At 41.3% G+C, this 13920-nt stretch overlaps 1 pseudogene; it reads right to left on the bottom strand.

Annotated features, from left to right (window-relative positions):
* LOC102479177 (mitotic checkpoint protein BUB3 pseudogene) overlaps positions 1–80 on the bottom strand; it is a 1003-nt pseudogene extending 923 nt beyond the window's left edge.
* Positions 81–13920: the final 13840 nt, after the last annotated feature.

The following is a 13920-nucleotide window of genomic DNA, read 5'->3' as shown; positions in this document are numbered from 1 at the left end:
GAGGTGTTGGGACTGAACTTCACCAAGGTGATGACATCCTCAGGTGGCTGCTTCAGCTTGAACTTATTAGAACCAGTCATCTCACTACCTCCAGCTCTGCTCCAAAGTAAAGTTGATGCCGCTGGGTGTCGCCACCTTGTTCACTGAGCGAACTTGCTGGTTGGGCTGACCTTTCCCTTCTCAAAGCAGGTCTAAACTTTCTGCCCAGTAACACCCACTTGTTGATAGCTTTAGAAGGCGTAACGTTCAAATATGTTCACTCCAGACACTGAAAGAGTAGCTGGGTGGTCATGCACAGGTAGGATCTTCCTCTTTTGAAGATTGTTCTGCCTTGGCTCTGAAACACTAGTGAGAGGGTTCAGGCCATACCAGTGTTCTTTCAGGTGGGATAATTCCTATTCTTAGGCCACCCTCCTTCAAACTTCGTAAAACCTACTTCATACTAAAGAAAACAAACCATCAACAAGTACCCCATGTCTCAGGAAACAAGGTTTTACACAAACTTCTGTGAACCCTCAACAGAAGTGCTAAGGGCAGAAAATGATTTTTATGGCCCAAAGCCTCTAGACAAAGAATCTCCTTTGGTACATCTATTCTCTGTGTCTGTGTTTCTATCTTCCTGAGCGTGTCTCACTGCGAGTTCCCGACCTGATCCCCCTGCGACCCTGTGCTTCTAAGGCAAACTCACACCTAGCCCTCGTGTGTTCATGTAGTCACATCTCCTCCCATCACCATCATGAAATCAACCACTCGTTTGTGAGGCTTTTGGAAACAGGTTTCGCTCATATGGGCACCCACTGGCGTCTAGCAGCACACCGTCTTCGGAAAAGCAGTCATTAACCTCATGGTCCTAGTGGACTGGGACCTGTGGATCCCACAGTCAAGGTCACCCTCCCAGATGCTGCCCCAGTCCAGGGCTCATACCTGCAGGAACTCATTGCTTCCCGTCGGAGATCCACTTGTGTTTCTTCTCCCACACCAGTCAGGCTCTCCGGAGTACCCCGTGGCCAGGGAGCGCATCTCTCACCCTTCACCGCCATTCAGGAAAAGGGACAGCAAACCACAACCTAATGAACACTGTCTGAAGGGGCGCAAAGAAATCAACTTTCAACTCAAGATGGCGGCAGGGGGCTAAAGGCACATGCGCACAAGGAACACGGAAGGGTTCCCTGGTCGTGTACAGGTCACGTGACCGGAGGGCGGGACTTCACTTCCCACAAGGCTCTGCGCCCATTCCTCAGCAACCGGTGTCCTAAACTTCCTCTGTTCTCCAGGAAGCAGTCTCGCTGTCTGTGGACCGTGGCTGCGTGGGTAAGTGCCGGGTTCTACCCTCGTGGTAGCGATATGTAGTTCTACTTCTTTATTAAATCCTGGTTTGACAACGTTACACAATGTGGGAGGAATGTGGAAATTTGTAGGCGAATGTTTTGAAATGACTAGGTTTCATTTTATTTCGGTCGAAAGTATTTTAGTTATAGGACCCACGACTATATTTTACAAATGTATTCTTCCTTTTAAAAAATCATTTAATTTTTATTTACTCATATTATTATTACTGCTTGCTACTGGGCACATGGGCTAGCCAGAGAGAGACAGAGATAGGGAAAGTGAGAAAGTCAACTGCATGGTTTGGGATTCCAATCAGGGTCGCCCATTTGGTATCCCAACACCCATTACCACGCCTTCTGCATTCCCCACAAATGCATTTTAAACTGTGAGAAATCATGTCTGTATTTTGCTTCTTAACTAAGTGTAAATTAATATATTAACCATCTACCTGAAGCTATTAAAAAGATGTTTGTTCTCACCCATTAAACTGTTGGATTGGATGTTTTCAATGGCTTCTATTACTCATTTGGATTAACTGTCTCATGTATATAGTCAAATGAAATAATAGGGTCAAGGGGCCTGCAGGTGACCTGGTGGTTGGGACACTGGACTCCTGCTCCCACTGGCTGACCAATTTGAGTCCTAGACCTGGTGACTTGGTTTCTCACTTTCCCTTTGTCTTTCTCTGTGGCCAAATTAAAAAAAAAAGGGGGGGTAAAATATAATAAAAATAAATAGTTCTTTAAAAAAAATAATCTTGTAGTCTACTCAGTGAGAAATAAGAGATAACAGGTTTCACGGAGATTGTTCTCAGAGCTACCAGTAGCACTTCTGTTTTTTTCTTTCTTTCTTTCTCTCTCTCTCTCTCTCCCTCTCTCCCCTTCTTTCCCTCTCCCTCCCTCTCTCCCTCCCTCCCTCCCTCCAAGTTTTCACCTTAGGACACATGTGCTCACCGGAGAAAGAGACACAGAGCCAGTGAGAAAGTGAGAAATCACACCCCTAGGGGGATGGCCACACCACACTCCCTTTTCCTCTATTCCCTTCCTGGGACCTTGGGCATGCATGTACATGTACCCAGTGTAAGTTTCAAGCCACTGCATGTAGGACTTGAACCACAGTCGACCATATGGGAGTCCAGTGATGTAACCACTATGCCATCTGCTGGCACTCCACTATAACTTCTGCTCGTCTTTGAACAAGGAAATGCTGTTATCCTGTCATCCAGGTTGATAATCCTTTGAGTGTGTGATGGCAAAAATAGAGTATAGTTTGGGGCTGGGAGAATAGGGGATAGTTTTGACATTTGCTGAAGACATATCTGTGGTTTATTCTTTTGCTTTTTTTGATTTTTAAAAATTATTTTATGTTTGTTTATTATTCAATTTTACTAAAGAGAGACATAGAGAAAAAGAGTGAGAAAGCAAGCAGCCAGTTCTGGGACTTGGACTGTGGTTTACCAAGTGGGAGTTTAGTGCCTTAACTACCACGCCACATGCTGGCCCCTTTTTCTAATATATGCCCTGCCTTGTTTAAATTTCTTATTCTTCTCTAGTCTGTTCATTAGTGTCTCAGGTCTGCAGATTCAGGGAACTCATCCCTGGCCTTCCAAGACCCCTCCCAAGCCTTCCTTACCCTCCACCCTCAACCCTGACCCCTGTTGCCTCGGATGTTGGAATTTCTGGTCTCCCTTATTTATACCTCTGGATCCCAGCTCTATCTCTTAAACACATATTGACATGGTATCAAGGGATCCATGACTATATAATACAGAACACTTGACATTCATTGAGTGAAGAGAGTCTGCTTGATATTCTAACCTCTAGGATAGGAATTGTGATTCCTTTTTGTGTGGGCCTCAGTCTTCCATCCAGACAAATAGACATTGTAATATACATTAGGATATATAGACTCCATTGTACACCCACATCTGTATAATAATATAAAGGCCAAGAATGTGGTCTCTTTCCTCCCTCTATGAAAGTCCACAGAAACAAGGAGAAGAGACTCAGGGATGATATGAGGTGTTTCCAGCGCTAGCCTTGTATTGTAGATCTTAGTGTTTAAGTTCATGCTTTTTAAAAAAATTGCCAGAGGGCAATGAAATACAGGATGAAGATACAAGAGACAGAGTGAAGAGTGGGACTTGGATATCCCATGGGAAACAGTGAATGGGAGAATCTTAACAACAGGAGGAAGTCTGGCTAGGACCATCATTAAGTATAACAATCTAGGAAGTCCTGGCTTGTGCTTCTGAACCATGTGTCTTTATACCTTATAATGCACACCTGAGTTGTGTAGCAATGTGAGAGGCTGCACCTGCTGACTGCAGCTATTCTGTGTCTTGTTTAATTTTGCAAAATGCTAAGCATAGCTTCTAATTTTTCTGCCATTTTACTAATCACTAGTATTATTGATGTAGGCTGCTTGTGAGCACGTTACACATTAACATATTGGATCTTCTCAACATTCCTAAAATGTGTTATACCATTTTATAGAGGGGGGACTTCAGATTCAAGTGGGGCAAACATCCTGTCACAGTTGATAAGACACAGACCGTAGATACTGCTCATCAAAGGATGACTCTACATTGACTCAAAATTGATTAGGAATTATTATATTAGGAACAGGCTAAGGAACGTGAAGCCAAACATTGAAAGGGATAGGAAAGAAGTTTATAAGAGGTGAAGCTCCATCACAGTGACCAGACACTCAGGTAAAGGTCTGGTGCCCCTCAGCGGGGCAGCGGGGCTTTTATACAGGCAAGTAAACAAGTTGCATAAGGTACACCTGACAGAAGGGTTGCTAGGTACTCCACTGTAATGGCAGGGTCATAAGTGCATATATCTCAGAAGAATAGCTTGTGCCTAGGAGACAGGCCCACATCCTTGTTTCTGTTTGATTCTCAGTGCTGGTTGCCTAGGCTGACATTAAGATAGCCACCAACACAGAGAAAATGGAGGAACAGTTGTCAAGATAGACTCAACAGGAATATACTTTATGTACTGATGTTAAAAAATTAGGATCAGGAGTCTGAAAGTTAGAATAAGCACATTTATGGGAAATATCAAAATTATTTCACAAAACACTGTGATAATACTCTATAGTGAAGCTGTGTACTCAGAGTGTACAAATATCTGTCTCTGTGAGTATATGTGAAAGGTGGCATGCCTAGTCAGCACAGAAATATTTGACTGGAGCCACAAACAGCACTTTAACTGCTATCTATCTATCTATCTATCTATCTATCTATCTATCTATCATCTCTCTCTCTTTCTCTCTCTCTCTAACACTGTTGTGTCAACCATCCTCCCCTGTATACTGGCAGGGATGACCCAGTCTGAACCTGAAGCACATAATGTTTGAGGAATTAATGAGATTCACCGATGTATCTTTGGAGAAAGCCATAAAGAATGGACTTTACTATTGATAGATAAATCCAATAGAATACTATTTAGAAATGTAATGCTGTGGAAACTAACACAATAAAATGGTATGGAGCACATAAAATTAAATTTAACAGGGGCTGGCAGGTGGCATGGTGGTTAAAGGTGCTGGAGTCCCACATAGCCAACCATGGTTCAAATCCCAGACCTGGCAGCTTGCTTTCTCACTTCCTCTCTCTCTCTCTCTGTCCCTCTCTGGTCAAATTAAAAATAAATAAAGTTAAATAAAATAATTCTTTAAAAAAAATTAAATTTAACAGCCAAAAAAACCCCCCACCATTTTAATATGAAAAGCAGTTCTACTTCAGTGGTGGTAGGGAGAAAACAGTTTGCAATATTAAGTATATTTGATAAGTCTTCCCATTAGATTGTAGATTATAAAGGTTATTGATATTGTCCTGATTATTAAATTGAACCAATGACTTTCTTTTTTTTTTGGAGAGGTTTTCACTATAGGGCGTGTGCGCTCGCCAGACAGACAGAGAGAGACAGAGAGACAGAAAGCGAGAAATCACCCCCCAGGGGAGATGGTCATGCCGCAATTCCTTTTCCTCCATTCTCCTCTCGGGATCTTGGGCACACACGCACACGCGCCCGGCGTGAGTTCTAAGCCACCGGGTCCGGGACACGAACCTCAGTTGACTACGTGGGAGTCCAATGACATGACCATTATGCTAACTGCTGGTTCCCTGAACCAATGACTTTTATTGGCTGTTGTAGGCAATATAGATGGCTAATGCTGTTTTTTTTTTCTTTCCTTTTTTCAAAGAATGATTTCATTTAACCTTATTTATTTATTTACTTATTTTAATTTGACCAGAGATGGGGGGAGAGAGCGAGAAAGAGAGAGAAAGTGATCTGCTAGGTCCAGGATTCAGACTGCAGTCGGCTACGTGGGAGTCCAGTACCCTTACCCATCATGCCACCTTCCAGTCCCACTAATGCTGTGTTGAAAGCAGAGAGTTAATGTGGGTTGACAGAAATGTTGGGAATACTTATTATACTTTAAAAAAATGTTTTCTTGCATATAGGATTATGGCATTTGCAGGCATGTGATAAAATCACTTCCAATGCCCCTGCCCATATATTGTTGTCAGTTTTGCAGGTAATCAAACAACGAAGAAATGAAGGCCTATGGCTCAGAAGAGTGCACGAAGAAGTTGCAGTCCCATTGGCAGCAATCAAATTTTAGCAAGTCCCACACAGAAGGGGTATGGCAATGAAGCAGATCAGGGTGACTAGGGAGGAGATCAGGGAACTAAGGAAGAGTCTCCCTTTTACAGTCACCAGATCCTATTGATTTCCATTTTTCTACTCTCTCCCTAGGATTGTCCTGGAAATTTTTGGAGTAGCCACCTCTTCTGCTCTTGCCTTCACGTAAGAGTCATGTTAAATGGATGAACCTGATTTTTTTTTTCCCCAGCAGGATAAACATTTTGGGCCTTGATATCTACAGTGTTCTAGTATGAGGAGAGTACTGAAGTCCTGTGATCTTCACAAGATTGGCCTTTCCCTCATCTCAAATCCACCTACTTAACTGTATTGGTCTGCCAGGTGCTCCTATTTTAGTCATTTATTTAGAATGTGTTCCTTTTTTTTCTTTTCTTTCCTTTTCTTTTCTCTTTCCTTTTCTTTTCTTTTCTCTTTTTGTCTGTCTTTCTTTCTCTCTCTCTCTCTTTCTTTCTTTTTTTTTAAGAGATATTTTTGCTACAGGGCACGTGTGCTCCCCAGAGAGGCAGAGACTGAGAAACAAAGTGAGAAATTATCCCCCATGGGGGATGGCCATGCTGCAATTTCTTCTCCTCCATTCTCCTCTCGGGATCTTGGGCACACACGCACACGCGCCCAGCGTGAGTTCTAAGCCCCCGGTCCCGGGACGTGAACCGTGGTCAACTACATGGGAGTCCAGCAACATAGCCATTATGCTAACTGCTGGTTCTCTTTCTTTCTTTTTTTTTAAGAGATATTTTTGCTACAGGGCACGTGTGCTCCCCAGAGAGGCAGAGACTGAGAAACAAAGTGAGAAATTATCCCCTTGAGGGGGATGGCAATGCTGCAATCCTTTCTCCTCCATTCTCCTCTCTTGATCTTGGGCACACACACAAATATGCTAAGCATGAGATTTTAAGCTGCTGGGTCTGGGACTCAAATCATGGTCAAATACATGGGAGTCCAGCGGTGTAACAGTTATGCCATCTGCTGCTCCCTAAAATGCATTGATTTTCTGCATGTCATATACTAAGTTTGAAGAAGTCCCCTGCTCCTTTTTTTCTTGCATATGGATCCATGGAGGAAATGGAGCTCTCATCTTTCTTTTTTTTTTTTTTTGAGAGGTTTTTTGCTATAGGGTGCCTGCGCTTACCAAAAAGACAGAGAGATAGAAAACGAGAAATCACCCCCTAGGGGGATGGCCATGCCGCAACCCCTTCTCCTCCATTTTCCTCTCGGGATCTTGGGCATGCACGCACACGCACCTGACGTGAGTTTAAGCCACCTGGACTGGGACTTGAACTGCAGTCGACTACATGGGAGTTCAGCGACATAGCTGTTATGCTAATTGCTGGTCCCATGGAGCTCTCATCTCTTTACATCCAATTTCCCTGTCCTTATCTACAGGTGGAGAAGGTTCTGGTAAATATATATTTTATAAAAATAGTATAATTTCCTACAGAAAATGAGATAAATTCAGTTACAGACAATGGACGTAAATATAGCAATACTCTTGATGACTAGGAGAGAAGAGGTAACCAATGGGTATGAGTACAGTAATAGTTATAGATATGGTTGTAAACCAGAGTATTTTGACATATTATGTAATCCACCAAAATTCACTTTGGGAGAATAAATTCTGCACCTCAAATATTTCTGTTGAAAAAAGAAAACCCTCAGGACATCTGAATGTGACTGTACTTGGACATGTGGTCTTTGAAGCGGTAGTTAAGAAGAGGTCATTGGGGTGGGCTCTAATCCAGTATGACTAATGTCCTTATAAGAAGAGGCAATCAGGACATTTCACATGACACAGGGAAGGGCATGTGAAGATGCAGGGAGAAGGTTGCACAATAAGCCAAGCAGGTGAGTCTCAGAAGAAACCAGCTCTGCAGACTCTTTAATTTCAAGACTCTTAGACTTTAGAACTGTGGGAAAATACGTTTGTCTTTTTCCACTACTTAGTTTCTGATTATTTCGTTAAGGTAGCCTTAGATGTTATTTGTAGATTGTAAACTATTACAATTTTATTTTGAAAGTGAAGATAGAGTGGGACTGTTTGAGGTTCAGAAGTCATAGGAGAGCTCTGGAATATCTATGGAGCATGGAAAATTTTTTATTTAGCAAGATATTGTAGAGATGGCAGGTGCTTTGAAAGTCACTGATTACATAGTTGTAATTGTGCTAGCTGCAGGAGCAGCACGAGCCTGTTAGCTGTGTACTACTCAAGTGGCAGCTGTTGGTGGAAGATAAGGTAGCTTTATTCTGTAAACTGGTCTTCTGGGAAGATGGTGAACTAATATTCAAAGACCGACTCTGAAATCATAGACTTGGATAGGGGATTTCAGGGGCAAAGAAGTAAAATATGGAGGAGGTGCTACATGTCCTTTGTGTAGCTGGAAGGAGCCTTGTGTGCTCTGGGGTTGCTATGCACAGGGTCACTTCACCTTGAAGGCCAGAATCTCTTTCCTCTTTGTTTTCTTAGACATATCTGCTCTCTGGCTTGTGGTTTCAAGGGCCAGCTCCTGTGAAAATTCAGCAATGCTAAGGTTAGTTTTTTTGCTACAAGTTGAACAGTGAAGCAAGGGCAGTTAGGTAAAGGGAAGCAACTCATTTTTAAGAGTAAGTCTCTGACCAACTGCAGTTTGAATCTTGGACCTGGCAACTTGAAACTCCTGCTGGGCACGTGTGCATGCATACCTTCTCAATATCCTGAGGGGAGAGTGGAGAAGAAGAAAGGAATTTTATTTCAAGGAATATAAAGGAAATGTAAACCATTATAAAAGTCTTCAGCTGAATGTACCTGATGCCTGTATTGTTCTTTCACTTCAGAATACTTCATAAAAACAGCATTGAAAACAAAATGGTCTGTTGCTTATTAGCTAAGTTTTGCTTATTGCAAAAACTATGTTCCAAAATAGGGAGTCACTATGGTTTCATGTATTCCAAACTCATGTCAAATAAGCTACCACTTTTTTCTCTTTTTAAATTTTTAATACTTTATACATTCAATCGCTGTTCATCACCACAGCTTATAAAATGAATTTTCCCAACATGAATACACTCACTGCACACCAGTGCAGTTAAGGTTACAATACACGTTATCATCAACAGACAGTCCTGTATTTCTGCGCCCCTTAAGTGTCTTCCCTATTTTTCTGATTCCCTTCTTCTCACACTCCCCCACTTCTCAATCTCCTCCCATACTGTCTCCAGTATCCTCAACTGTTTTCCATGCTTCTATATCCATTAACCTTTCAGTTTCCACTATTAGAGTGTAGACATTTGATATGTATTAAGTGGGGATATACAACATCTCTCTTTAATAGTCTGGTTAGCTTCACTCAGTAGTAAATCTTAGATTTCATAGTAAATATTATATATTCATCAACTTTCTATCAAATGCCAGGGTCCTGTTGTTTTTTTATGGCTGAGTAGTATTGCATAGTGTGTATGTGCCACACTTTTTCAATCCATTCATCTATCTGTGGACATTTGAGTTGGTTCCATGTCTTAGCAATTGTCAATAGTGCTGCAGTAAACAGATGTGTAAGCACTTTTCCAACTGAGCATTTTCCTGTCCTTTTGGTAAATATTCAAGAGTAGAGTTGCTGGGTTATATGATAGTTCTATTTGTAGGTCTTTGAAAAACCTCCATAAAATTAGACTTTTAACAGAGACCATTACATTCTTTTGTCTGTTAAATGCTTCTTCCCTTTTTCCTTCCCACACAACTTCTATCACCCACCCACTACCATCTACTTTTTACTACCTACTTCCCTTTCTCATAGTCTCTGGTATTTCCCCATGTCCTCTCTACTATCATAGCTTCAGATCTTTCTATTTCTCCTACAGAGTGCAGATATCTAGGGAAGAAAGCATACTTCTTTGTATGTGTGTTAATAGTTTCCAAATGCTGAAATAGAAATGAGCAGAAAGTGACTAGGCATGAAAATATACCTGAAGAACAATCTTTTGTTCAGAGACAATGAGAAGTGAACTTCAAAAAAAGTGAATGCAAAATAGAATTAAAGTACAAGTTTATTTTGGTGCAAAATTTTTGAAATCCAAGCATAGTTTTTTCAAAGTATACATTGTATATAAAATTTTAACAATTCTCATGTAATATTGGTTCATTTACATGTAAGTATCTTCCTGGTGAGGGTTGGCCTCCACAGAAGAAGGCCAGGCTCAAGAGACCACAGCAAGACTCCTTCTCTAGGGTCCTCCAGAGCCTTGACTAATCAGTAATGCCCCTATGCTTTCTTAGCCTTTCCTGCTTGGTAACCATCTTTCCCACTCTGCTATCTCAAGTCTAGAATTAGGAAGTATGATTCTGGAGCCAGCAGACAGCATGGTGGTTAATGTGCTACATTCCCTTATGGCCAACCACAGTTTAAGTCCTAGACCTGGTGGCTTGCTTTCTCACTTCCCCACTTCCCTCCCTCCCTCCCTCTCTCCTTCTCTCTCTCTCTTTCTCTCTCAGTCTCTCTCTGGTGAGCACATATGCCCTACAGGAAAATTTAAATATAATAACAATAGTAAATAAAATAAAAAATAATCCCTTTTTTCTTAAGAGTGAGAGATTTTTGCTGTAGGGCTCATGTGCTTACCAAAAAGAGAGAGAAAGTGAAATTGCTCACCCAGGTGGGACAGCCTCAAGATTTTGGGCACTGTGTGTGCTCTTACCTGGCATGAGTTTTAAGCCACTGAGTCCAGGATTCAAACCATGGTAGGCCATGTGTGAGTCCAGCACCTTAATCACTGCCATCTGGGGACCAGCAGGTGGCATGGTGGTTAGGGCACTGGTAGTTAGGGCACTTTCACATGCCAGACCATGGTTCAAGTTCTGGACCTGGTGGCTTGATTTCTCAATTTTTCCTTTCTCTCTTTCTCTCTCTTTCTTTCTGGTCAAATTAAAATAAATTAATGAATAAATAAAATTAAATTATAAAAATTCTTTTAAACCACACTTTTTCAATCCATTCATCTATCTGTGGACATTTGAGTTGGTTCCATGTCTTAGCAATTGTCAATAGTGCTGCAGTAAACAGATGTGTAAGCACTTTTCCAACTGAGCATTTTCCTGTCCTTTTGGTAAATATTCAAGAGTAGAGTTGCTGGGTTATATGATAGTTCTATTTGTAGGTCTTTGAAAAACCTCCATAAAATTAGACTTTTAACAGAGACCATTACATTCTTTTGTCTGTTAAATGCTTCTTCCCTTTTTCCTTCCCACACAACTTCTATCACCCACCCACTACCATCTACTTTTTACTACCTACTTCCCTTTCTCATAGTCTCTGGTATTTCCCCATGTCCTCTCTACTATCATAGCTTCAGATCTTTCTATTTCTCCTACAGAGTGCAGATATCTAGGGAAGAAAGCATACTTCTTTGTATGTGTGTTAATAGTTTCCAAATGCTGAAATAGAAATGAGCAGAAAGTGACTAGGCATGAAAATATACCTGAAGAACAATCTTTTGTTCAGAGACAATGCGAAGTGAACTTCAAAAAAAGTGAATGCAAAATAGAATTAAAGTACAAGTTTATTTTGGTGCAAAATTTTTGAAATCCAAGCATAGTTTTTTCAAAGTATACATTGTATATAAAATTTTAACAATTCTCATGTAATATTGGTTCATTTACATGTAAGTATCTTCCTGGTGAGGGTTGGCCTCCACAGAAGAAGGCCAGGCTCAAGAGACCACAGCAAGACTCCTTCTCTAGGGTCCTCCAGAGCCTTGACTAATCAGTAATGCCCCTATGCTTTCTTAGCCTTTCCTGCTTGGTAACCATCTTTCCCACTCTGCTATCTCAAGTCTAGAATTAGGAAGTATGATTCTGGAGCCAGCAGACAGCATGGTGGTTAATGTGCTACATTCCCTTATGGCCAACCACAGTTTAAGTCCTAGACCTGGTGGCTTGCTTTCTCACTTCCCCACTTCCCTCCCTCCCTCCCTCTCTCCTTCTCTCTCTCTCTTTCTCTCTCAGTCTCTCTCTGGTGAGCACATATGCCCTACAGGAAAATTTAAATATAATAACAATAGTAAATAAAATAAAAAATAATCCCTTTTTTCTTAAGAGTGAGAGATTTTTGCTGTAGGGCTCATGTGCTTACCAAAAAGAGAGAGAAAGTGAAATTGCTCACCCAGGTGGGACAGCCTCAAGATTTTGGGCACTGTGTGTGCTCTTACCTGGCATGAGTTTTAAGCCACTGAGTCCAGGATTCAAACCATGGTAGGCCATGTGTGAGTCCAGCACCTTAATCACTGCCATCTGGGGACCAGCAGGTGGCATGGTGGTTAGGGCACTGGTAGTTAGGGCACTTTCACATGCCAGACCATGGTTCAAGTTCTGGACCTGGTGGCTTGATTTCTCAATTTTTCCTTTCTCTCTTTCTCTCTCTTTCTTTCTGGTCAAATTAAAATAAATTAATGAATAAATAAAATTAAATTATAAAAATTCTTTTAAAAATTCACTATGCCATCTGCAAGCCCTTGTAAATAATTCTTAAAAAAAAAAAATAAAAGAAATGAGATGATTCTGAGTCTGGAGTTTTCAGTAAGTGATTGATTTAGCCCTTTCATTTCCTCCTCTAGGCAGCACAAGATCTTCCCAGACCTGTGTAGGACTTAGAAGAATCCCAGATGGCACAGCCCTGCAGGGTATTTGTTTCTGGTACAACACCAGCTTTTTATGGGCACCTACAGGGACTTATTACTTTTCTAGAGGCACAGATGGGCCTTGAAAGCCATCTCCTCACCTCTTTTTAACAAGAGGGCCCCTAAACTCCTGATCTCAGCATATTCTATAGAGGGAAAGACTGGTGAAGATTTTTCCCTAGTTTTTCTAAGAGGCACGAAAGTTCCTGACTCCCAAAGTGACTTAGAACAATTTTGGAGTCTTAGAAGGAACAGAGGCCCAGTGGTTAAAATAGCTAGATCCCACATGGCTAACTGTGCAGTTCAAGTCCCTGACCCAGTGGCTTGGAAAATACACTGGGTACATGTGTATGTGTCCCCAAAATCTACAGAGGAGAATAGAAGAGGAGGAATTGTGGCATGGTCATCCACCCTGGGGCATGCTGTCTCACTTTCCCTCTCTGTCTGTCTCTGGTGAGCACACAAGTCTCATAGCAAAACTAAAGGGAAAAAAAGGCAATTCACAAGCTCCCTGTCAACACAATTTACATATCACTAGATAGGCTCAAAGTTTAAATTTTCTTTCTTTCTTTATTTTTTTAAGACTTCCAGTTATGGTTTTAAACTTCTGTTAATTTTTTTCCCTAAATTCAAGTAACCCAAAATATGAAGCTCAGAAAATGTTTAAACAATATTTAATTATAGTCAGGCAAATGTGCACAATTTCTCACATATCCTATTGCCAAGTAATTATGAGGAAGAGTCCACAACCATGGAACTTACCATCGATGTGATAGTGACTATGTCCTTCCTGAGATGTTGCATGTATTACCACTTCTTGTTTTTATGTGCACTTTCTTTGCCTGTAAGAAATGCAAAACAAAGACCAGCAGATGGCATAAGGGTTATGTCCCTGGGCTCCCACATGGCCAACCATAGTTCAAGTCCTGACCCAGTGGCCTCAAACTCACGCTGGGCTAGTGTGTGTACATGCCCCAAATCCCAAGAGGTGAATGGAGGAAAAGTGATTGCAGCATGGCCATTCTCCCACAGGGTATGATTTCTCATTTTCTGTCTCTCTTTCTCTCTCTGTCAAGTATACATGCCTCATAGCAAAAACAAACAAACAAACAAAAACCAAAAAAATCCCCTCTCCCTCCCTCCAAAAAAAGTAAAACAATATTGTTCTTCCATGCTTTGAAAATATCTCCAACCTTTTCTATACCTTTTGAAACTCACACCTTCACACTTTATCATCACTTTCAAAATGAAAGTATATCTAAGTAAGAGGGCT

This window comes from Tupaia chinensis, unplaced genomic scaffold (genome assembly GCF_000334495.1).
Source record: "Tupaia chinensis unplaced genomic scaffold, TupChi_1.0 Scaffold000365_1, whole genome shotgun sequence".
Lineage (NCBI taxonomy): Eukaryota > Metazoa > Chordata > Mammalia > Scandentia > Tupaiidae > Tupaia > Tupaia belangeri.
The sequence above is the reverse complement of the archived record's forward strand: the minus strand, read 5'-3'. Positions and strand labels throughout refer to the sequence as shown.